Source organism: Aquarana catesbeiana, linkage group LG13, assembly GCF_042186555.1.
Source record: "Aquarana catesbeiana isolate 2022-GZ linkage group LG13, ASM4218655v1, whole genome shotgun sequence".
NCBI classification, from domain to species: Eukaryota; Metazoa; Chordata; class Amphibia; order Anura; family Ranidae; genus Aquarana; species Aquarana catesbeiana.
This window is the reverse complement of record NC_133336.1, coordinates 38,350,877-38,378,327: the sequence shown is the minus strand read 5'-3', so window position 1 is coordinate 38,378,327 and position 27,451 is coordinate 38,350,877.

Sequence of the window (27,451 nt, the reverse complement as noted above, 5' to 3'; positions counted from 1 at the left end):
CACTGTGAGCAGGAAGCACCCCACTAGCTTGTAGGTTTAGCTGAACACTGTGAGGTGGACGCACCCCACTAACTTGTAGGTTTAGCTGAACACTGTGAGCAGGACGCACCCCACTAACTTGTAGGTTTAGCAGAACACTGTGAGCAGGACGCACTGCACTAACTGTAAATAGTCTAGCTGCCTGACTGTGGTACTAATAGGATCAAAAGAACACCAGCAATTTTCTTCAGGTAGCTGTATTTACTGTAACAAGACAAGCCTGCCTGTCAGTAAGAAGATAACAGAAACGGATCTAGCTGAACACTGTGAGCAGGACGCACCCCACTAGCTTGTAGGTTTAGCTGAACACTGTGAGGTGGACGCACCCCACTAACTTGTAGGTTTAGCTGAACACTGTGAGCAGGACGCACCCCACTAACTTGTAGGTTTAGCAGAACACTGTGAGCAGGACGCACTGCACTAACTGTAAATAGTCTAGCTGCCTGACTGTGGTACTAATAGGATCAAAAGAACACCAGCAATTTTCTTCAGGTAGCTGTATTTACTGTAACAAGACAAGCCTGCCTGTCAGTAAGAAGATAACAGAAACGGATCTAGCTGAACACTGTGAGCAGGACGCACCCCACTAGCTTGTAGGTTTAGCTGAACACTGTGAGGTGGACGCACCCCACTAACTTGTAGGTTTAGCTGAACACTGTGAGCAGGACGCACCCCACTTACTTGTAGGTTTAGCAGAACACTGTGGGCAGGACGCACTGCACTAACTGTAAATAGTCTAGCTGCCTGACTGTGGTACTAATAGGATCAAAAGAACACCAGTAATTTTCTTTAAAATACTGTAACAAGACAAGCCTGCCTGTCAGTAAGAAGATAACAGGAACGGATCTAGCTGAACACTGTGAGCAGGACGCACTGCACTAAATGTAAATAGTCTAGCTGCCTGACTGTGGTACTAATAGGATCAAAAGAACACCAGTAATTTTCTTCAAAATACTGTAACAAGACAAGCCTGCCTGTCAGTAGGAATATAACAGGAACGGATCTAGCTGAACACTGTGAGCAGGACGCACTGCACTAAATGTAAATAGTCTAGAAGATAACAGGAATGGATCTAGCTAAACTGAATACAGTGTATATATATATATATATATATGCAACACCTGGGATGCATATATATACACAATACACTTTAAGTTCAGCTAACTGACTGACTGTCCTGCCTAATCTAGCTAACTCAAATGAAATGACACTGTCTCTCTCTCTCTCTCTCTAAGCACACCGGAACACACTGCAAAGGGCCGCCGTGCAGGCGGCCTTATATAGTGTGGGGCGTGTACTAAATCCCCTGAGCCATAATTGGCCAAAGCCTCCTTGGCTTTGGCCAATTATGGCTCTCTGTTAAGGCGGCGCTGTGATTGGCCAAGCATGCGGGTCATAGTGCATGCTTGGCCAATCATCAGCAAGCAATGCACTGCGATGCCGCAGTGAATTATGGGCCGTGACGCGCCACACGAATTTGGCGCGAACGGCCCATATCGTTCGCAATTCGGCGAACGATCGAACAGCCGATGTTCGAGTCGAACATGGGTTCGACTCGAACACGAAGCTCATCCCTATTGTTAACCACTTGCCGATCAGCTAACTGTAAATGTACATCATGACTTTACAGTTAAATACTGGGGTTATGGCAGAGGCTAGCTAGCTGCTATAACCCCAGTTTCTTTTTTTTTTTCTTCAGGTGGTTGGCTTTCTGATTTGCCAAGAGATCACTTTTATAGGCAGTGGGAGAGCCCCGTCCCGCCGCTTTCCAGTGGTTTTCACGCTTACCGGAGCCGTCAGTAAGCCCGGAACCAATACGGTGCGGCCGATGGAAGTCAAGTGAGGGCAAGATAGCCCCCACAAAGCTCTATGCCCTTGAAGGATCATAGCGACGTCTGACGCCACTTCCTTCCTGGCACTGGATTATTATTTTTTTTAAAGCCAAAACACCTTTTTTTTTAAAGGTAAATGAGAGATCTGGGGTCTTTTTGACCCCAGATCACTCAATAAAGAGGGCCTGTCATATTTATTTCTATTACAAGGGATGTTTACATTCATTGTAATAGGAATAAAAGTGATAAAAAAAATAAAGGAACAGTGTAAAAATAAAAAATAAAATAAATAATAATGAAAAAATTAAAGTGTCCCATCCCTCCATGCTCGCGCGCAAAAGCGAACGCATACGTAAGTCAAGCCCACATATGTAAATGGTGTTCAAACCACACATGTGAGGTATTGCTGCGATCATTAGAGAGAGAGCAATAATTCTAGCACAGGACCTCCTGTGTAATTCTAAACAGGAAACCTGTAAAAAAAATAGATATTTAAATACTGTAGTTTGTTGCCATTCCACAAGAGTGCGCAATTTTAAAGCATGACATGTTAGGTATCTATTTACTCGATGCAACATCATCTTTCACAGTATACAAAAAAAAAATTGGACTGAAACACAGTTCCTGGTAAAACTTTATAAAAAAAAGGACACGTTGAAAACATCTAAAGTATTTTTGTTTTTTTGCACTTTTTTCAAACATAGACAGTATTCTCCCGATGGCCAACAAAAACTGAGCAATGTCATTTTTTTACTTTGCAAACAGTTCTCTTTTCATTCTGGCTACTAGGGGAAACATACCTGGACATCAAAGAGAAAAAGGCAAACACTATAGTTGATATTCTCTCACCTTCCCTGGCATGTAAGGTCTCTTATTAATTTCCTGGAGAAGTATATATGACCTATTAAACACAGAATTGGTCCAGACGCCTTTAAAATAATTTTGAAATAAAAGTTGGAACACACTGAGTGCTACTTCGATAATGAATTTTTAAAACGGTGCTTCTGTTCAAGGTTTCAAGGATTTTTAGGGGGGTTTATCATAGTAGGAAGGTTGATTATCATAACTGGCAGCTGAAATGTTTGTTTAGCACAAATTATTGATAGCGGTGTGGCCGCGGATGACATATTGATTGTTGGGAAGCTACTCATCCAGAGTAGTTGGCAGCAGTGAGCCAGAACTGAATTCTATTGTGTATGTTCCTAGTAAGCTTTGAGAGCAATTTGGTTGAACACCTCATAAATCTGTAAACAAAGGAAGCAAGGATGCATTTTGTTTTGGATGCTCTTTTTACTAATTTTGCCAAATATCTGAGTCCGCCTCTCAAAATAGTCAATGTTACCCCCCATGGTGCTCATTTGTTGAGATCTTGGCAGGGAATTTTAAATGTCCTTTGAAAACAACTTTGCAAGTTTACACTTTGACCGTATAACATAAATGTATAACATAACACAAAGCAAAATAATAGCACATATCTAGTAGTAGTTCACATTCAATTGGACTTGTTCTGTAATGTTGATGATGTTTTTTAGAATATCCAAGCCACTTGGACACATGACGTATACCATGTCCTGGATAAATGAGAACCTTCACATAAACATATTATTGAGACGCCTGCTTTTACACACACATGAACTTTAATGGCATCCCAGTCTTAATCCATAGGGTTCAATATTGAGTTGGCCCACCCTTTGCAGCTATAACAGCTTCAGCTCTTCTGGGAAGGCTGTCCACAAGGTTTAGGAGTGTGTCTATGGGAAATGTTTGACCATTCTTCCATAAGCACATTTGTGAGGTCGGTCACTAATCTTGAACGAGAAGGCCTGGCTTGCAGTCTCTTTTCTAATTCATCCCAAAGATGATCTATCGGGTTGCGGTCAGTTCCTCCACCCCAAACTCGCTCATCCATGTCTTTATGGACCTTGCTTTGTGCACTGGTGCGCAGTCATGTTGGAACAGGAAGGGGCCATCCCCAAACTGTTCCCACAAAGTTGGGAGCCTGAAAGATGGGCGGTCGGGGAATTGTTAAAAATGGGTGGCCGAGCCACATGTACTGTAAAATACCAGCCAGAGGGAGCTGTACACATGCAGTGGCCATGGCATTTTAACTAAGTGTGTAGAGTTTAACAGGCATTACCTGAGTTTCACAGGTGATATAACACCCCAGATAGCAAGGATAACTTGCAACAAATTTGTGGCAGTGTTGAATTGTAAGTCTGGTAACTTGCTGCACATTTTCATTGGAAAGCTGTACACTAGCAAAACACTTGAAACACAAGTTCTAGTTGACACTTTTCCAATTTGGATCGAAATCTGGCTGGTCCCTGCTGAACAGCCGAATTCTGACCCATGTTTAACCAGTGTAGCAGGGTGACCCCGTGTCACTGTGTAAAATAGTGGTTTATGCCAGATTTTGTAGGAAAAGAGCACACTAATGGCGCAGGTGTGTGCTGGCTTCATATGACAACCAGCGATAGAGCTCAGAGCCCCATCCACCCTAGGAGGTCAGTGTGTGAAGGGAACAGTCAGAGGTGTTGGTATGCACCATACTACGCAGGTCAGGACAGACTAAGGCCCGAGCCTGAGAGAGAGTCCAGGAGGGACAGAGCAGCTAGGGAGCTGCGAGGAAAGGTGCAGAGCTGAGGTACAGTGTCTGTGCACGAACACTGGAACTTGTTTGATGGTCAGAAAGACCAATGTGGTACTACTCCGAGCAGTAAAGCTGCCACAAGAGAGCCAGGATGCTGAATGTTTGTTTCATTCATGGTGAGAACCCCCTGTATGGGAAGACATACCTGGGTGAACTTTTTGACGTTTCTTTAAATAAAAGTGGGCAAAAAAACCCTGAAAACGTAATCTGCCATGGAGTAATCTCACTACCATTTTGGCACTACCATTGAGATAAGAAACCTTGATGTGTCACACCAGCTTAACTGGTAAGAGAGTAATTTAAGCATGACAGGAGACCTGATCTTCCTGCACTCCACTCGGTTCAAAATTAAAACAATGGTTGGGCTCTAGATAAATTGGTATTTGAACAAGTACAGGCCAGCTACTTCCCATCTAATATACACTTTCCAGCCACCTTAGTAGGTACAACTGTTCGATTGCTTGGTAACACAAATTGCTAATCAGCCAATAACATGACAGCAACTCAATGTATTTAGGCATCTAGACGTGGTGAAGATGACTTGCTAAAGTTCAAACCAAGCATCAGAATGGGGAAGAAAGGGGATTTAAGTGACTTTGAACGTGACATGGTTGTTGGTGCCAGAAGGGCTGGTCTGAGTGTTTCAATAACTGCTGATCTACTGGGATTTTTACACACAACCATCTCTAGGGTTTACAGAGAATGGTCTGAAAAAGAGAAAATATCCAGTGATGTGTGTTTTTTTTTTCTTATAATAGATTTTTATTGAATTTTTCAAATTTTTAACAAGAAACAGGTAGATACACACAGTTCGCATTGGAATACAATATGTCACAACATGTGACTGTTTGCTAAGATATAACAATCATTAGTAATCATTCGTATTGTCAATATAAGTCAGCAGCCCAAAAAATAAAAAAATAAAGTGTCATAGGCGATTGTGTTTTCCTGTCCACATTAACCAGTTTCTATCAAATTTCTTACATGTCAGAGAGTTAATCACTATGAGGCGTTCAAAAGTCTGATTCCGTGGACTAGTTTTACCACGTCAGAGGGATTTATAGGGATTGTTTTACAAGTTGCAAAGTATTAAGGTGCGGGTCGCTAGAAGAATATGGGTGATGACTTGCCTGAAGTTGGGAGGGAATTTCTCTATTCCTAGGTGAAGGATTGCTAGTGCTGGGTTGGGAGGGGTTAAGATTCCTGTGAGTGATGATATCATCTGAAATGTCTTGTTCCATAAGCTTGTTATGCTCGAGCATTCCCAGAACGTGTTTAGGAGGTGCCCAATTTGGCCGCAGTTCCTCCAGCATAGGGGCGATGCATCTGGGAAGTAAATTGCTAGAATATATGGGGTATAGTGGAATCTATTAGTTATTCTGAGCATAATTTCCCACTGGTTAACACGATGGGATGCTTTGTGGATTTCCATTGGTCATCTGAGAAAGTTGTACCTAAGTCTGTTTCCGATTTCCGAATTGCTGCAGATTTCTTGAATACTTGTTTGTCATGAATGAGGTTATAAAATAGTTATATTTCTTTGGTATAATGCTCGGGGATTGAATGGAATTACCATGCTTTGGCTGGTATTCTTAGTCTTGGGATGGGGTGGGATTTTAGGAATTGTGATATGCATATACATGAGAAGAGCATATTGCTCGGAAGATCATGCTCAGTCATTATTTGTTCTGCAGTTTTAGGCTTGAGTCCACTTATGAGGTCTAGTATATGTAGAATGCCATGTGTAATAAATGTATTTACCGATAGCATGGGGGTTTTTGCCTCTAGGAGGACTATAGGAAACTTGTAGTCCACCACTCATGTACTGTTTTGGTGTTGGTTTAGGAGGAATCTCCAGGCTGTGCTCACAATTTTTTTAATGAAGGTTTAGTCCCATTTTAATTTCACCTTCCCTAGTGACTTTAATGCATTTACCCCAAATTTCACTGAAATCTCTTGATTTTTATTGACATTTCAGGAAAAATTAAAACTTTAATTTTCACTCATCCTAATGCCCCGTACACACGATCGGATTTTCCGACAACAAATGTTGGATGTGAGCTTGTTGGCGGAAAGTCCAACCATGTGTACGCTAGATCGAACATTTTTTGTCGGACTTTCCGCCAACAAATGTTGGCTAGCAGGTTCTCAAATTTTCCGCCAACAAATGTTTGTTGTCGGACTTTCCGATCGCGTGTACACGCTCGCAATCAAGTATGAGCCGGAAGTGCTCGGTCTTGTAAAACTAGCGTTCGTAATGGAGATATCACGTACGTCTTGTACGTCACTACCTTCGTAATTGTTGGCCAACATTTGTGTGACCGTGTGTATGCAAGACAAGTTGGAGCCAACATCCTTCTAACAAAAATCCATGGTTTTGTTGTCGGAAAGTCCAATCGTGTGTACTGGGCATTGGAGTAGAGCTATAGGCAAAACTTTTTTTTTAGTTTTCGATAGAGCAAAGGAGGGTTATTACCACTGCCAGATTTTTTTTGCCATCTGTGTCCCATTGCGGAGATTTCCCTTCACTTTCGGTCCCATAGCCAAACAGGAAGTGAGAGGAAATCCCTGCAATTTAAGGGAATTTCTTGGGGCTCACCAGAACTAGTGTCTCCATTGGAAGATATCCCCTCCATTACTTTTGTGGGGACAACCCAAAATTTGGGATTTTCTTTTACTTTCACATTCAATGATAATGGTAAACAGGACAAACAGAGAGGGGGGATCTCCCTAACGGGGGCACAGACAGCAATAAAAACTGACAGGGGTTCTAATCCCTCTCCACTTTATCAAAAACTATTTGCCTTTAGTTATATTTTAAGGGTCTATTTATAATTTTTCTATTGAATTCAATTGGAAAAATGTGGGAAACTTATGTGAGCATTCTTATAAACAGACCTGCTGAAATACAAGTTGATGGACATTGGATAAGCCCAATGTGAATTTAACAACTACTAAGTTAAAAAGTTTTTGCAACCTACACCATCAATTTTGCAGTATAGTCTAAAAAAAAAAAATAAATGTCAAGAAAACAGCGACAGCATCTTGTCAAATAATTGGCATGTTCCCCATGTACTGTATCACATTTTTCATTTACAAAGGAGTACATTGCAGACTCCCAGTTCCCTGCCTTTGGCCTATATAAATCATAAGCTTGCTCAAATGTGCTTAAGAAATAAAACACAGAAAATGTTCCACATTTTACCTGCAGTAATGATGATTTGAGTAGCCTGTCACAAAATAGATGGAAGGAATACATCTGCCAGTAGCCCGGAGCCAACCTGTAAACTGGCAGGAGAATTAAAGAGCCTCTCCACCCATAACATGACATTTTCCGTGCACTGAAAAGTGCAAAGAATCTCTGGTGGCTCTTTGTTTGTCTTCTGGCCCATGCCAAGGAGATCCCTGACAGGTCATTCTTGGCTTTTCAGCTAAGCTATTGTTGTTATTGCCATCTATAAGAAAGAAACTGTATGTGAAATGTGTGTTCTGTGCACTCTAGTTAATCCTCCTCCAAAAAAAAAAAAATGCAAAGGACTCATAGACCAAAATGATAGTAGAGGGTTGAGCCTTGTCACACTCTGGAGAAAACCATTCAATTTCTTTGATTCTTTTCTACAAGCAAGTGTAGCACACCCCCTTAGGAGCTTCAGATGAAAGGGATCCCCCACTACTGCACAGCCAGGCACACCGAATCTTCATAGGCACCCCAGAGTTAGAGAACAATCCATACCCTGTTTCCCTGAAAATAAGACCTAGCGTGATTGTCGGTGATGGCTGCAATATAATCCCTACCCCCCAAATAAGCCCTACCCTGTTTCCCCGAAAGTAAGCCCTACCCTGAAAATAAGACCTACAAGGACTTTAACTAGGGCTTATTTGGGGGGTAGGGCTTATATTGCAACCATCACCGACAATCACGCTAGGTCTTATTTTCGGGGAAACAGGGTAGGTTTGTGTTTGTTATTTATTAGATTCATTTTGATTCATTTTATTAGTAACTTGGACAGGAATGGGAGGTTATGGGATGCCCACTTGACTGCTGCAACTTCAGGGACAACTCTCTATATACATCTACACAATATTGTCAAAAGTATTGGGACACCTGCCTTTACACACACATGAACTTTAATGGCATCCCAGTCTAATGCCCTGTACACACACGGTCATATTTTCCGATGGAAAAAGTGCGATCGGATTGTGTTGTCGGAAATTCCGATCATGTGTGGGCTCCATCGGACTTTTTCCGTCGGAATTTCCGACACACAAAGTTTGAGTGCAGGATATAAAATTTTCCGACAACAAAATCCGATCGTTTAAATTCCGATCGTGTGTACACAAATCCGACGCACAGTCAAGTTCCTCCACTCCAAACTGGCTCATCCATGTCTTTATGGACCTTGCTTTGTGCATTGGTGTGCAGTCATGTTGGAACAGGAAGGGGCCGTACCCAAGCTGTTCCCATAAAGTCAGAAGCATGAAATTGTCCAAAATGTCTTGGTATGTTGACGCCTTAAGAGTTCCCTTCACTGAAACTAAGGGGCTAAGTCCAACCCCTGAAAAATAACCCCACACCATAATCCCCCCTCCACCAAATGATTTGGACCAGTGCACAAAGCAAGGTCCATAAAGACATGGCTGAGCGAGTTTGTGGTGGAGGAACTTGACTGGCCTGCACCGAGCCCTGACCTCAACCCGGTAGAACATCTTTGGGATGAATTGGAGTAGAGACTGCGAGCCAAGCCTTCTCGACCAACATCAGTGCCTGACCTCATAAATTTGCTTCTGGAAGAATGGTCAAACATTCCCATAGACACACTCCTAAACCTTGTATACAGCCTTCCCAGAAGAGTTGAAGCTGTTATAGCTGCAAAGGGTGGGCCACCTCAATATTGAACCCTACAGACTAAGACTGGGATGCAATTAAAGTTCATGTGCGTGTAAAGGCAGGCATGCCAATACTTATGGTAATATAGCGTATCTATCTACACACACTCACATGCATACACATACAACACCTAGAGGGAATTATATACAAGCAGCAGGAAGAACAGAAGAACATCTGTGCTGCAGCTCCCCCCCAGACCCCCCTGTCACAGACCTAGCCGGGACAGAGGCTGTTGGAGAGGACTGTATGCAAGCCTGTTGCCTTTTGATTATGGGCCCCGGATTTTCAATGGATTCATTCTATTGGGACATATCCTGTGAGGAGATGCTGGTGTCATCAACCTGTGTTTATGTTAATTGAATGAGCTAATGACATTGTCCTCTATACAATGTAGGAGACGGGACGACTGCTATTGTGTTAATTAACTGTATGAAGCTCGGTGACCACAAGTCTGGGCGAAAGGTCATGTCTCAGTCACCTAGGCTGTATAAAGGATTAGATAATTAGCTCATGTTAATTAAGTTACAGTTGTATTGTTAGAGGAGGTTCCAACGGCATATAAAGTCTTGTAACTTTCATTCATAATAAACAGTCCATGTTAGCAGTGAAGCAAGTGTCGCCTTGTTTTCTGCTCAGAGAGGTTGGAATATCTGATATCTGTATACAGACTGGGAGGAAGTGGTATATGACGGAAGCTCTCAAGCGGAGTGTGGGACGTTCCGTGACATTGGTGGCAAGCAGCGGGAAAGCTTCCTACAGACTGGGACATCCAAACTTCCATCTGGATCCAAGGTCCAGATAGCAGGAGAGGAGAGGAGAGGTACAGATACCAGCTGCCATGGATGAGGAATTCAGAAGGAGGTTGCGAGAGATGCAGATACAGCACAGAGGACCAGTATCGGAGCAGGTCCTGCTGGGATGGTGTGATTCTATTCGCTGCAAACTCTGGAAGGAAGCGCTAGCCCGTGAGCAGCGACACCAGGGAAAAATTCTCCCCTCCATCGAGGAAAGGTACTGGTCGCAGTACGGACTGCGGGTGCGGTTTTTGGGAGAAAAACCACACAAGAAGCAGACAGCTGAATTAAGCAGGCTGGTCTGGGCAGAGATAAAGCTGGATGAGAGCTACAGAGCCCTCCGGTGGCATGTATCCCAAGCATGTCCCTGGATAGCGGATGACAGCCCAACGGAAGGCTTAAGCTACGGCGGCTTGGGACTGTTGTTTGTGAAGCTGACAGGGGACCCTAACTTTGGGAGTGATTTGGGGTGGCGGGTGGACGAAATCATGGATTTCAGAGAAGGGCTACTGAACAATTCGGAAGTGCACTGGGCACTGGAAGATTTGGAGTTTCTGGTCGTTCAGGAATGGGAGCTAGAGATCGCCTACAGACGGCTGCTAGACATTGCTCAGTGCCAGGGCTGGGCTCCCTTTGCCTGGGACTATCAGGAAATACCAGCTGACAACCCTGAAATCCTGGCTGAAGAGTCGGCAATGTGGCAGAGCAATAGTGTGCTTTGCCAACCTGCCCCCGCAGCTATGGAGGCGGAGGTCTTATGGCGGATGCAGCAAGTGCTGACTGACCTTGATGATCCGGTTTCTGCATGGGATGAACTTGGAAAAGGGAGAAAAGAGGGAGAAGGGGGGAAAAAAGAAGAAAAGAGAGGGAAAGAAAGAGGGGAGAGGGGATTAGAAAAAGGGGAAAAAAAGGAAAAAAAGGGAAGGGAAAGGGGATAAAAAGAAGGGGACTGGCTTAGCAAAGTTTAAACATGGAAAGACTTACCAATTAAATATAAAAAGGAAAAAGTGTATTCACAAAGGTGGACTTATTCAATGGATCGCTGAGATCGATCAAAAGTAAAGATGTCTCTGAAAAAAGATCGGACTGGCAGCAGACAGAGACCAAGGCAACCCAGATAGGTATCACATCAGGTAGTTGTATGTAAGGGGAGAGCTTGTATGCACTGCAATTCTGGCATATAAAAGAAACATAGATACAGATAGCAGTCAAGGTCTCTCTGCAATTAGGTGGGACATACAACAGGCGGCTATCCAACAGAGCTGTGCACTCCCAGATTCCCTTGTTACCTATCGTGGGGTAAGTCTACCTGATGGCTGTCTTTTCTGACAAGGCTATCGTACATAAACATACACTGCCTTTAGCATTGATCCTTGACTGCTATCTGTATCTATGTTTCTTTTATATGCCAGAATTGCAGCGCATACAAGCTCTCCCCTTACATACAACTACCTGATGTGATACCTATCTGGGTTGCCTTGGTCTCTGTCTGCTGCCAGTCTGACCTTTTTTCAGAGACATCTTTACTTTTGATCGATCTCAGCGATCCATTGAATAGGTCCACCTTTGTGAATACACTTTTTCCTTTTTATATTTAATTGGTAAGTCTTTCCATGTTTAAACTTTGCTAAGCCAGTCCCCTTCTTTTTATCCCCTTTCCCTTCTCTTTTTTTCCTTTTTTCCCCTTTTTCTAATCCCCTCTCCCCTCTTTCTTTCCCTCTCTTTTCTTCTTTTTTCCCCCCTTCTCCCTCTTTCTTCCCCCCCCCTCTTTTTTTTTTTCCCCCCTGTCTGTATGTCAATATCTTTTCCTCTTTTTTCTTTAGTCTTGCGTCTAAGTATTGAATCCCCTGACCATGCACTACCGTTACCCCTTGTTTATTGACTCATCTGTCCAATTTTTAATTATAATGTCCAATGTCTTCAAAGACTTCTTTATGTATGGGCTGTCTTGGACCGCTGGTCTGTGCTGTCCTTCCATCTGAGACCTCAATCTTTTATAGGGCCCTTGCCATGCCTCGCCACTAGGGGCTGGATCTTTCTATCTCCTCTAATAAAGTGGTTATTCGCACTTTTCCTACAGTCTACCTATTGAGAACAATTTTTGTGATTTTGATATATGTTTTCCTTTGTCTGTATTTATTTTTTAATAGAACCTCTAGCTCCTGAAGAAGCGTTCTTTGTTAACGTGAAACATGTAGAGCAATTGGAGAATACACCACTCTGGAATACCAGACCTGCAGTGCTCCCTCAATCTCAAACTCTCTAGGGGAAGTCCACCCTTTTCTTTTACCTAGATATTGAATGTATTGTTAAAAGTATACAGAATTACATAGGAAACTGCAGGATAGGATCCTTAATGGTGCTATTACATGTGTTGTATGCCTATATCTGATGTTTTTAATGTCCATGTCCATTCCCCATGTTCTTTGTTATTAATAAAATTCAACTTTTTTACATATCTTTTGTTAGTTTAATACAGTTGTGCCTTAAAAGTCCCATTTTTAGTCCCTTGATGCTTCTAACACATTATCGGGGACGTTGGCACAAGTGACCTTTAAGTACCTACAGAGTCACCCTGTATATTAGGTACTTCAATACTAGGATCTCCCTTTCGTGATAGTAGTAGGAGCCAATGGCTTCCGCTGCTGTCAATCAAATCCAGTGACACGGGTGCGGGTGGGAGGGCCGAGTCCTGCTGCCAATGTCAATGGATGCAGCAGTGGGATTTGAGGACGAGCCCACACTGGTGCCCCCATGGAAAGCGGCTTTCCGTGGGGGCACTCGATGAAGAGGAGGGGCCTGGAATGCCGGCGGGGCACCCCAGAAGAAGAGGATAGGGGCTGCTCTGTGCAAAACGATTGAACAGAGCAGGTAGGTATATGAATGTTTGTTATTTTTACTGAAAAAAAAAACAATCCCTTTAAAAGAGAAGTATGTTTTTTTTTTTGGGGGGGGTATTCATACTTACCTAGGTGGATGCAGCATCAGACCGATGCTGCAGCTGTCCCCTGGCGTCTCTGCACTGAGAACTGAGGCACCGAACATTGCCGATGGCTCGGTTCTCACTTCTCCCCAAGCGGAGAGCTGCTGCCTGTCAGTCAGCAGCTCTCCTGCTCTTCACTCTACATGCTCACTGGAACGCTGAGCTGTAGAGGGGCGGGGAGCGGCCGTCTCAGCGGCTCACTGAGCTGCTAAGACTGCCATCAGTCAAGGCAGCTGGCGAATGCATACTTCTGAAGTCAGGATGATGCGCTGCCTCGACTGATTGCAGTGACGTCAGCGGAGAAGGGACTTCATGCCGCTCTCCGCTAAAAATGGATCACAGGAGTGCAAAAGGCTGGACTTCTCCTTTAATTGAACAAGCTGAACTTAGAAGCTGATTGGCTACTATGCACACCTGCACCAGATTCTGAGTGCATCATTTTTAGTAGATCTCCCCCATAGTTTCAATAATTCAAACTGTAAAATATCTAATATCTGGAATTCTTCTTTAAGCCAGAACCAAGCACTGCAAAAAAAAAAAAAAGAATGATTTACCAGTTCTAAAAACTCCATAAACTCGTACCTTTATTTACAGGTCATTAAAGATCTACTTCCTAAAAGATCCTTTTGGAAATGTTATTAGTCATGCCATCTTAATTTCTCTGTTGCTCAGAATTAAACCAGAACTCCATTCCCAACAGTTTCCATAAACAAGAAGCTTTGTATGTGTTACAAAATGATATGTTTACTTTGGAAAGAAATAGCCCAAAAAGTTACAGTTTGTCTCCTCTAGTTGGGCATATCAGAGTCAGCGAGATGATTAATGTAGATTTTGGGTTGGAAGGAAAAAGTTTATTGCAAAGCATTTTGGACAATATTATGCAAATTGAGCCAATTTTAAAGATAATCATTTTTAACAGCGTTTAAACTTGCCAACAGGTCTATTCTTAGTGCCTGGCAGCTCATAATGATTGCAGTACCATGACATGAATACAGCTGTTGGCTGTGACACTGGAGGGGGAAACAACTGACATGAGCAGAAAATACAAGAACACTAAGGTCAGGATAATAATTGCCAGTAAACTTACATAAAATGGATACATACTTGGAATGTCCGTCCTTTTCTTTCTCCTTTAGTTTGCACCCAAAACAAGTGTAACCATCCTTGAAGCCACAAAGCCACCATGGAAGCCATGCAACTCGTTCTTCTAGGAGGTTAGCAGTGGCTGTCTATTTTATTTCTCTCATGGCAAGTTTCCTTCAATCTATGGGGCAAAGGCTGCAGGGGAGGTTCTAGTCATCTGATTCAGTGCTGTGTAATCTCCCTTTTCACTCGTAATCGGGGATGAGTAAATTTGTCTGGATTTGTTTCGCAAAAAAAAAAATCACACATTTTTCCTGAAGTTGGCAAACGTTGTGGCAAACCCCATTGATGTGCATGGGGCAAAGCTTGTGACTGCTGAGGCGCAATGGGCCTAGGTCCAAATTAATGTAACACAATGGGATCAAATCCCCCACCACCCTTGCCCTTTTACCCCATTAAATAAAACACTTACAACCATTAGGTTGGAAAGGGCAAGGCCACAGCTATATTAAATTCCAACACGTAACATGTGAACACATTTAACCAGTGCCAGTCACAGTCGTACTGTGAGCACTCAATTCCAAAAGGGGGGAAGTGGGGCCTGTCCTTACCATAAGTGCTGGACAGACAGCCTACTTCCAATTTTTCTTCAAGGGCATAGCCCTTTACAGCAACTTTAAATGCTGGCAAGGCCAAGAAACTGTAGCAAGCCGTGACATACCATAACAGAGGAAAAAAGGGGGTGGGAGGTTGGGGCCTGGGGCACACGTTCCCTGAGCTCGGGCCCATCCCATCCCCATGTTTCTACATATCATTTTCTTTGTCCAGCACCTGCCCATGCCCCCATTAGTCAAGGCTCTCTTTTCCTAGGGAGGGGGCCTCAAGAGGTCTTCATTATTCAATCATGACCATTTGTTGGGCTAATAAGCAAGCTACGGAAGGCATGGAAAGCTGAGCACAGCCATGGGGGATATGTACCAATGCCAAAATGTAAAACCTTCAATAATTTTAAGAGATTCTCTACCTACAGAGTTCTCCACTCTTTTATATAACGGGACCTGAGTTATCCACTCCTGCAAATTTTTGGCTCATGTGATTGTAGCTGCCCAGGGGTAAAGGCTATCCACTGCATTATAGGTTGTTTTTAGTTCTGGCAGCCAACCTGCAAAGTTTTTTGGCAAAAGTTTGCTAACTTTGCGAATCCCAAGGATTCGCCACAAACCCATGGTAGCGGTAAATGCGAACTTCATCCCTACTTGGAATTATTGATGGCCAAATCTACCTGGGTTCAATTAGCCAAGGGTTTGGAGAATCGTGTTCAAAATTCGGTGAACCTGAACTAAAGCCTCGTACACATGATCGGATTTTCCGACGGGAAATATGTGATGACAAAGTGTTGGCGGAAAATCTGACCATTGTTGGATTTTCCGCGGACAATTGTTGGATGACCGGTTTTAAAATTTTTCGCGGACAAATGTCTGTTGTTGGATTTTCCGAGCGTGTGTACACAAGTACGTTGGACAAAAGTCCAAAGTACAAACACGCATGCTCGGAAGCAAGGACGAGCCGGAAGCGGTCGGTCTTGTAAACTAGCGTTTGTAATAGAGAATTAACATTCGTGATGTGGCAAATTATGAAATCTCGAAATGCAGTGCACAATTCTCTTTACATTGTATATCCCTGTATGTTGCGGTCGTTCAGATGTTTATCGAATAGTTTCTTGAAACTGTCGATGCCCCCTGCTAAGACCACCTTCTGTGGAAGGGAATTCCACATCCTTGCCACTCTTACAGCAAAGAACCCTCTATGTAGTTTAAGGTTAAACCTCTTTTCTTCTAATTTTAATGAGTGGCCACGAGTCTTGTTAAACTCTCTTCTGCGAAAAAGATTTATCCCTATTGTGGTGTCACCAGTACGGTATTTGTATATTGAAATCATATCCCCTCTTAAGCGTCTCTTCTCCAGAGAGAATAAGTTCAGTGCTCACAACCTTTCCTCATAACTAATATCCTCCAGACCTTTTATTAGCTTTGTTGCCCTTCTTTGTACTCGCTCCATTTCCAGTACATCCTTCCTGAGGACTGGTGCCCAGAACTGGATGGCATACTCTAGGTGCGGCCGGACCAGAGTCTTGTAGAGTGGGAGAATTATCATTTTATCTCTGGAATTAATCCCCTTTTTAATGCATGCCAATATTCTGTTTGCTTTGTTAGCAGAAGCTTGGCATTGTATGCCATTGCTGAGCCTATCATCTACTAGGACCCCCAGGTCCTTTTCCATCCTAGATTCCCCCAGAGGTTCTCCCCCCAGTGTATAGATTGCATTCATATTTTTGCCACCCAAATTTGCCAGCTTAAAGAGGAAGTAAACCCTCTCTAAGAAAAAAAAAAAGACACCCTGCAGGACAAAGGCATAATGAGCTAGTATGCATAGCATACTAGCTCATTATGAATTACTTACCTGAGATTGAAGCCCCCGAAGCGACCCTTGTTCACCTCCTTCGTCGCCGCCATGATACCCGGAGTGACTTCTGGGTGTCACTGCTCCGGCGCTGTGACTGGCCGGAGCAGCGTTGACATCACTTCGGCACATGTGCGCGGGAGCCGTCAGTGACAGCATGATCACCTTCACTAACGGCACGCTCAGTGCTCCTGCGCCGTTGTCTATGGCGCACAAGGCCGTAGACATCGGTGCCCATTTTTAGGAAAATATCTCCTTAACCGTGTAGGTTAAGGAGATATTTCTTGCACCTACAGGTAAGCCTTAATCTAGGCTTACCTGTAGGTTAAAGTGGTCTGTAAGGGTTTACAACCACTTTAAAGTTCATCCATTACTCTCCATCTCATATACCCAACATTACCATTCAATAAACACCTGGCCCTCTCTATAAAGTCAATTCATTACTGTTGTGCAGCGTTACCAGAACTCACCATAAAACAATCCCCATCCAATAAGAAAATGAACCAGCAGTCTCGATTCCCATCCTCTATCATTGTTTAGAGCAGCCACAATATAAATGAAAACACGGCATCTCATTATAGAGATGCCATGACCTTCGAGAGCCCCGTCAGAATATGCATTGCTTACTGTAATATTATTACGCACGTGGAGTGCCCCTCTTGCGCTTAGTAACTAATAATCCCCGGTGAATAGATTCTGATTACAATCCAGGAGTGAAAGTCAATTGTACCAAGCACTGGAACCCTGCCTCGGTTGGTGATTAATGTGTTCATCATGTAGGCTCAGCTAAAGAACGTTTGACCAGGCACCCCACCATAAATAGCAAATGTCAATGTATATGTTAAATGCTCCCACCAGACCCTCAGGGAACTCTCAAACAAATGCGGAGATGGATTGAAGTTGGCTGGCTATGTTGTTAAGCTTGATGGAGCTCTTTCTTCATAATTAAATGAAATACATTACGGGGTACATGCATTATGTTATTTAAAAAGCCAATCCTGGCTAAGCAACTAAATAACACAATTGAAACAACGGTAGTGGGAATGTGTTGTCTCCAAAAAGATTTTAATGGCTAACTTTAGCAAAAACTTTTTTTCAAAGCCCAACTGATCTTTCAGTTTGAATCAGCTACATGCATTTTAGGTGCAATAAAGCCAAAAGTGTTCAGTGTCTTAGGCTCGGTTCACACCTATGCGCTTTTTGGTGCTTTCTGCAGAAACGCACTCCATTCCATTTAACATGGTTTCCTATGAGACACGTTCATAACTATGCTTTTTTCAGCCGCTGCATTTTTGGAAAGTGTCTGGGACTTAACTGCTTGAAAACAGGGCACTTTTACCCCCTTCCTGCCCAGGCCACTTCTCAGCTTTCAGCGCTGTCACAATTTGAATGACAATTACGCGGTCATGCAACACTGTACACATATGGAATTTTGAACATTTTCTTCACACAAATAGAACTTTCTTTTGGTGGTATTTAATCACCACTGTGTTTTTTATTTTTTGCGAAAAAAAACCTTTTTTCTTAGTTTCTGTCAGTAAGTTTTGTAAATAAGTAATTTTTCTCCTTCAGTGATGGGCACTGATGAGGCGGCACTCAAGGGCACCGATTATGTGGCACTGATGAGGCGGCACTAATATGCTGCACTAATGGGCACTGATAGGTGGCACTGATATGCGGCACTAATGAGCACTGATAGGCGGCTCTAATGGGCACTGATAGGTGGCACTGGTGGGCAATGATAGTTGGCACTTATGGGTAATGATAGGCAGCACAGATAGGCGTCACTGATGGGCACTGATGGGTGGCACTTATGGGCACTGATGGGCATTGATAGGTGGCACGGATAGGCCTCACTGATGGGCAGCACTGATGGGTGGCCCTGATGGGCACTGATGAGCAGGCACTAATGGGTTCTGAAAGACAGCACTGAATGGCATCACTGATGGGCACTGATTGGTGTCACTGGTGGGCACTGTTGAAGCTTCACTGATGATCAGTGCCCTGATTGCCTGTACAGTCTCCCCTGCAAGGAGTTGCTGCTGATCGGCTCTCCTCACCTCACACTCTGACAGTGTGAGGCAAGGAGAGCCGTTAACGGCACTTCCTCATTTACATGTGATCGGCTGTGATTGGATCCCTAGGACACAGCAGGACCACGTTCGCCATGCTGCGTGCCCCTGCGAGCGCGTTAGAGCGGTAACACTGAGACAACGTCACATGATGTTGCCCCAGAATGAAAGGGGACCCCGCCTGCCGTCATTTTTCTATACAGCGGATGGGTGGTAGTTAAACACAAAACGGTACTTTTTTGCTTTTTTTGGTTCCATAGACCTCAATGAAGAAGCTGCAGAAAAGCATGTAGTGCGTTATTGTCGCAATTTTACAGCAATTTCCACTGCATTTGTGAAGAAGACTTCAGGGCGCCCAAGAAAGTCCAGCAAGCGCCAAGACCTTCTCCTACAGTTGATTCAGCTTTGGGATCGGGGCACCACCAGTGTAGAGCTTCCTCAGGAATGGCAGAAGGCAGGTGTGAGTACATCTGTACGCACAGTGAGGAGAAGACTTTTGGAGGATGTCTGGTGTCAAGAAGGGCAGCAAAGAAGCCACTTCTCTCCAGGAAAAACATCAGGGATAAACTGATATTCTGCAAAAGGTACAGGGATTGGACTGCTGAGGACTGGGGTAAAGTCATTTTCTCTGATGAATCCACTTTCCCATTGTTTAGGGCATCCAGAAAAAACCTTCTCCGGAGAAGAAAGGGTGAGCGCTACCATCAGTCCTGTGTCATGCCAACAGTAAAGCATCCTGAGACCATTCATGTGTGGGGTTGCTTCTCAGGCAACTGTGGGCTTACTCACATTTTTGAATAAAGAAGCCATGAATAAAGAATGGTACAAAGAGCCGAGAGCAACTTCTCCCAACCATCCAAGAACAGTTTGGTGAGGAACAATGCCTTTTCCAGGATAATGGAGCACCTTACCTTTAGACAAAAGTGATAACTAGGTGGCTTGGGGAACAAAACATCGAAATTTTGGGTCCATGGCCAGGAAACTCCCCAGACTTTAATCCCATTGAGAACTTGTGGTCAATCCTTAAGATGCGGGTGAAAAAAAAAAACACGCAGATTCTGACAACCTCCAAGCATTGATTATACAAGAATGGGCTGCCATCAGTCAGGATGTGGCCCAGAAGTTGATTGGCAGCATGCCAGGGCGAATTGCAGAGGTCTTGAAAAAGAAGGGCCAACACTGCAAATATTGACTCTTTGCATAAATTTAATGTAATTGTCAATAAAAGTCTTTGACACTTATGAAATGCTTGTAATTATACTTCAGTATACCATAGTAACATCTGACAAAAAGATCTAAAAACACTCAAGCAGCAGACTTAGTGAAAATGAATATTTGTGCCATTCTCAAAACTTTTGGCCAGGGCTGTAGATGCAGATATCCTAGATAAATGGCTATGCACGTTTTTTATAGACCCCAAAGTATCAAAGTCAAAGGGTCTAGCATGAAAGTCAAAGTGTCTAGCATTTTTAGAAACAGAAGTCAGCGATGGCGGCAACTAATCAATATTGGTCATGCTAACACTTGTAGTTCCCTAAATCCTTACTGGTCTTTAAGCTCTATCTTCTCTCCTCATTTTTATGCCCCTTACAGCCCAACACTGACATCTTGACAGTTCCATGCTTCAGGAAGATTATCCTGTGAAAAGATTCATATTTTTGGTGACTTGGGTGCTGGATAAAGACAGAAGATTGACAATTATTGTGAGCTAAAACCATCATCCGTCCTCAGCTACTCAAAGCTTGTCTGACAGATAGAAACTCTTTTTAAACTTGTCTCTCAAATCTAATTTCACTCTGAAAACGACTATAACGAGCAGCACTAATACCACTTTAATTGTGCGGCAAGACCGGTGGGGGTGTTAAAGTGGTATGCCACCTTATAGCAGATTTTCAGTTAGGGCTGTGCAGGGTTATCTAAATTGGTTACAATATGTGTTTTTTGTTTTAATTAAACTGAATGAAACTTTTTTTTTTTCCTTTTAGCCCTGGTTCACACTAAATGCGACTTTGAAATTGTGCTACTTCATTTGAAGTAGCATGATTTCAAATCCGCAGGTCAATGCGATTTCAGGTTGCAAATTGCAAGTCGCACCTGAAATCGCAAAAAAATAGTGCAGGAATCTTTTTTCAAATCAGTGCGGCACCGCAAAGTCGGAGTTGCGCTGATTTATACGGTTCCATTGCTGACCATAGGGCGCGACTTGTCATGCGATTTAGAACAGTCAAACCGAATAAAAAGACGCACTGGTGTGAAGCTTATTTCACATGAGCTTACCTATGGCTCACACTGCTCTCAACGTCTCCTATGAGACCAGGAGGAGAGAGCAGTGGCGTTGGAGAGGAGCACAGAGCTGGATGGAGAGAGGAGTCAAGTAATGCCGCGTACACACGAGCGGACTTTACGGCAGACTTTGCCCGGTGGACTTTTCGACGGACTTTATGACAGACTTTCTGAATGAACAGACTTGCCTACACACAATCCACCAAAGTTCGTCGAATTCGTACGTGATGATGTACGACCGGACTAAAACAAGGAAGTTCATAGCCAGTAGCCAATAGCTGCCCTAGCGTGGCTTTTTGTCCGTCGAACTAGCATACAGACGAGCGGACTTTTCGACCGGACTCGAGTTCGACGGATAGATTTAAAACATGTTTCAAATCTAAGTCCGTCCAACTTTTGAGAAAACAAAGTCCGCTGGAGCCCACACACGATTGAATTGTCAGAGAATCCTGTCCGTCAGGCAAAGTCTGCTGTAAAGTCCGCTCGTGTGTACGCGGCATTAGTGTTTGGGAATCGGTGGGGGGGGCAGGTATTGGAAAGTTTTTTAACCTTAAGGCAGAGAACGCATTAAGGTAAAAACAAAAACTGAGTTTACAGCCACTTTAGGCCTCATGCACATGCCACTTTTAGAAACATTTGAATTTTTTTTCTCCTGCCTCTCAAAAACTTTTTACTTAGTTTCTGTTATAACATTTTGCAAACAAGTAATTTTCTTCTTCACTGAGCTGATGAGGCTGCACTGATGTGCACAGATGAGGCTGCACTGATAAGCTGCACTAATGGGCACTGATGAGGTGGCACTGATGAGGCGGCACTGATGAGGTGCACTAATGGGCACTGGCGAGGAGGCACTTATGAGGTGGTGTTCTGCCGAGAAAGGGATAAGGACCCCCCTCTACTGCACAGGCGCTGCGCCTGCGCAGTAGGATCCGGCGGAAATAGCCAAAGGGGAATAGGTGAAAATCAGCTGTACACGGCGCCTGTAAGAGGGCCCCTCGCGGGCTCGCTTCGCTTGCCACGCTTCGGGCACGGCCTCGCTTTGCTCGGCTCTTTTTTATTCCCCCTCTAGGTCCACTTGGATGGTGGGGAAGGAACCTGGACCCAGGGCGCAGGCGCCGTGTACAGCTGATTGTAGATTTTGAGCTTCGGCTATCTCCGGCGGCTGATAGTAGTTCGTACTGCGCAGGCGCTGTGCCTGCGCAGTACAGGGGGCGTCCTTATCCGCCGAGGGAACTGTCTCTGCAAGACAGTGGCACTGATGGGCACTGATGAGGCTTCACTGATGGGCACTGATGTCTAAAAGAACACAGCGGTTCAGAGCATGCCCAATGCACACCCCAGGGGGGCACACGGGAGGGGATGCCCCCTCAAAACTGGATGACCGCGCTGTACTGTAGCCGTCGTTCGGCTATAGTGTGGTCGGCAAGTGGTTAATCGCACCTTAACACTGGACACGTTTAGCATTTGAGCGTTAATTCATTTCAATGGGCAGAATAAATTATTATTCTTGCCAATTAAATGAATTGAAACTCAAGTGCTTGACACACAATAAGGCGTTTACAAAAATGCGGCTTTAGGAGCATTTTGACTCTGCTTTTCTCCTGCCAGGAGAAGGGCGTTCAGGAGAGCCAGGCAAATGCCTTAATGTATATTTCCACTTAATATCAAACTCTAATATAAAATCACCATAGTGTAAACTTTAAGCTATATGGTACAGTATGATACTGTTTCCCTTTAAATGCAGTAACTGGTATACCTGCTCTTTTCCTAAGCTGGTTCTGCAGTGTGTGATCCAATAAGCTCAAGATGGTGGTCATTAGAGATCTCTACGATAAGTCACTTTCAAGTGACAACGTTCTGCAACGAATGTAAACATCTCCCCCTAAGGAGAAGCTCCTGATACATTGTTCCTGCGCCGATATCATCGCCACAGCAAACTTTGCTGTAGCGGCTTTTGATAAATTGTCTGGTGCTTGTCATGCAGACTTATTGCCGCTTCTCTGCACTTTAAAGTCCGTTTGCTTTTCCGATAACACAGACAATCATTTTCACAATTGTCCTTACCGACTCCCAACTACAATAAATTTTCCTTTATTTAAAAGAAGGGATTTCTCTCCTTTTGGCTGACAGACCAAGGTTAAAAAGTACCATGATAAAGCGGAGTTTGAGATATTCTCTAATGGGGTTTTGTATCTCACCAGATCTTGCCGTAAATAATGTAATATGGGCTTCATGTGCCTGTCATATCGGTGCAATGTCATAAAAGGCTTTGGAACAAATTAAAGGAAACTTGCATTGAGAGAAATATGGGGCTGTCAGTGATGATGATCTTCTATAAATGCTAATTACCTGGGTCAGAACTCTTGTATATGTGTTTTGGGTCAGCCATTCAGAAATCACCAAAGCTTTTTAATCAGCAAAACAGCCAGGAAACTAGCATGTTCAAAGAGTTGAGAAATGGCAGTCTACAGTTTGTCCCAGTGTAGTTTTTTTAAGGGACACTTGGGTCAAAAGAGAACAGGGGGGCTGAAATTTCTGGTCTCCCGAAAATGTTAGTTGTCTGGATTTAACATTTTTTAGTTACAGATGTGAAATGTATGATGTACATAAGTGCCAACCTGTGTTGGAATTCCTTATCTCCATTGTTATTCCAGGGCAGTAATTTGGAAACCATTGACACCAAATATCAGCATGACAGGCAGGGAGCTAACATTCTCAACATAATTATCTTATAACAAGTGACCTTAAATCCGTGAAATGCACTCAGGGAGCACAGCCTGATAAGCAGTTAGTTCTTCATCCAGCCATTGCTATACTGTGCCTGCCCTCCCCACTCCTTCATGTTATGGTGAACATGGAACACACCTACTGTTAACTCCTATGCGCAGGCGATATACGCAAATATGCGGCCTCTCGGTGGGTAGGCCTTGGCACAGAGAGGCCGCATATTTGCATACCAATTTGCAGACACAGCTTAGCCAAGAGCACGCCCTGCGTGCTCCCGACACAGTTACCGGCGGCTAACGGAAAGCTTCTTGTGATTGGAAGCTTTCCGATTATGTGATGGCAGTGACAGCCAATCACTTCGGTCACATGATCATAAATACCACACCGCCTCCCGGCATCTGAAATTCCTTAAAGGGCTGGGAGGCGCTGCCACAAAGGGGTTAATGCTGGAGCATACCTATTGGTGATCCTCGAACATACCTGCTGTTGATAAAGGAACACATCTACTGGTGATCCAGAAACATACTTTCTGGAGATGATGGAACATACATGCTAGTATTTCTGAAACACACCTGCTGGGGATGATGGAATGCATCTGCTGGTGATGATGGAACACACCTGCTAGTGTTTCTGGGATGCACCTGCTGGTGATTATGGAACACCTTCTGGAGATGATGGAATACACCTGCTAGTGTTTCTGGAACACACCAGCTGGAGATGATGGAACACATCTGTTGGTTATTACAAAACACATGTACAGGTGATGATGAAACACACCTGTTAGTGTTTCTGGAACAAACCTGCTTGAGATGCTGGAACACACAGTATCACACAAAAGTGAGAACACCCCTTACATTTTTGTAAATATTTTATTATATCTTTTCATGTGACAACACAGAAGAAATTACACTTTGCTAAAATGTAAAGTAGTTAGAGTACAGCTTGTATAACAGTGTAAATTTGCTGTCCTCTCAAAAAAACTCAACACACAGCCATTCATGTCTAAACCGCTGGCAACAAAAGTGAGTACACCCCTAAGTGAAAATGTTCAAATTGGGCCCAAAGTGTCAATATTTTGTGTGGCCACCATTATTTTCCAGCACTGCCTTAACCCTCTTTGGCATGGAGTTCACCAGAGCTTCACAGGTTGCCACTGGAGTCCTCTTCCACTCCTCCATGATGACATCACAGAGCTGGTGGATGTTAGAGACCTTGCGCTCCTCCACCTTCCGTTTGAGGATGCCCCACAGATGCTCAATAGGGCTTAGATCTGTAGACATGCTTGGACAGTCCAGTACCTTTTCCCTCAGCTTCTTTAGCATGGCAGTGGCCGTCTTGGAGGTGTGTTTGGGGTTGTTATCTCTGAAGGGAGGGGATCATGCTCTGCTTCAGAATGTCACAGTACATGTTGGCATTCATGGTTCAATGAACTGTAGCTCCCCAGTGCCAGCGGCACTTATGCATTCCCAGACCATGACACTCCCACCACCATGCTTGACTGTAGGCAAAACACACTTGTCTTTGTACTCCTCACCTGGTTGCCACCACACATGATTGACACCAATTGAATCAAATAAGTTAATCTTGGTCTCATAAGACCACAGGACATGGTTCCAGTAATCCAGCAAACTGTAGTCTTCAGCAAACTGTTTGTGGGCTTTCTTGTGCATCATCTTTACAAGATGCTTCCTTCTTGGATGACAGCCATGCAGACCATGTTGATGCAGTGTGCAGCGTATGGTCTGAGCACTGACAGGCTGACCTCCCTCCCATTCAACCTCTGCAGCAATGCTAGCAGCACTCATATGTCTACTTCCCAAAGACAACCTCTGGATATGACGCTGAGCACGTGTACTCAACTTCTTTGGTTGACCATGGCGAGGCCTGTTCTGAGTGGAACCTGTCCTGTTAAACCGCTGTATGGTCTTGGCCACCGTGCTGCAGCTCAGTTTCAGGGTCTTGCCAATCTTCTTATAATCTGGGCCATCTTTATGTAGAGCAACAATTCTTTTTTTCAGATCCCCAGAGAGTTATTTTCCATGAGGTGCCATGTTGAACTTCCATTGGCCAGTATGAGAACGATAACACCAAATGTAACACACCTGCTCCCCATTCACACCTGAGACCTTGTAAGACTAACGCGTCACATGACACTGGGGAGGGAAAATGGCTAATTGGGCCTAATTTGGACATTTTTACTTAGGGGTGTACTCACTTTTGTTGCCACCGGTTTAGACAATAATGACTTTGTGTTGAGTTATTTTGAGGGGACAGCAAATGTACACTGTTATACAAGCTGTACACTCACTACTTTACAATGTAGCAAAGTGTCATTTCTTCAGTGTTGTCACATGAAAAGATATACCGTATTTATCGGCGTATAACACGCACAGGCGTATAACAGGCACATTCATTTTAAGAGGGAAGTTTCAGGAAAAAAACTTTATAAAATTTAAAATTTTAAATGAGGAACTTTGAAGCAAAATAAAGATCAGTGCCCATCTGCAGCCTCACCATTGCCATCAATGCAGCCTGATCAATGCCCATCTGCAGCCTCACAAGTGCCATCAATGCAGCCTCATCAGTCCACATCAATGCAGCCTCACCAGTCCACATCAATTCAGCAGCCTCACCATTGCCATCAGTGCAGCCTGATCGATGCCCATCTGCAGCCTAGAGGGGACAGGGAGGGGGTGGGACGAGCGCCGACAGATTTCATACAGTGAGAATCTCCTATGATAGACAGAACAATGGTCCAATGGTGGCCCAGGAGACGGGACTTCCTATTACAGAGGCCACCAAGTAAACAGGAGTTTCTCACTGTATGTAATCTGACGGCGCTCGTCCCACCCCCTGCCTGTCCCCTCCAAGGGAGCTAAAATTGAAGTATTGGCGTATAACACGCCCACGCCATTTGCACCCAATTTTCATGGTGAAAAAGTGAGTGTTATACGCCAATAAATACAGTAATAAACTATTTACATAAATGTGAGGGTTTTTTTGAGATTATGTACCTGCTGATGATGATGGAATACACCTATGGTTATATAGAAATACACCTGATGGTGATGATGGAACATGCCTTCTAGTATTTCTTGAACACATCTGCTGGAAATTATGGAACACTCCTGCTGGTGATGATGGAACACACCTTCTGGTGATTGTGTGGAATGCATCTGCTGTTGATGATGGAACACACCTGCTAGTGTTTCTGGAACAACCTTGCTGGAGATGATGGAACATACCTGCTGGTGATTATAAAACACCTATGAAGGTGATGATGGAACACACCTGCTTGAGATGATGGAACATATCTGCTGATGATGATGGAATACACCAATGGTTATTCAGAAATACACCTGCTGGTGATTATGGAACACACCTGTTGGTGATGATGGAACATGCCTTCTAGTATTTCTTGAACACATCTGCTGGCGATTATAAAACACTCCTGCTTGAGATGCTGGTGCATACTTGCTGGTGATGGTAGAACATACTTGCTGGTGATGATGGAATACACCAATGGTTATTCAGAAATACACCTGCTGGTGATGATGGCATAACCTGCTGGTGATTATGGAACATGCCTTCTGGTATTTCTTGAACACATCTGCTGGCGATTATAAAACACTCCTGCTTG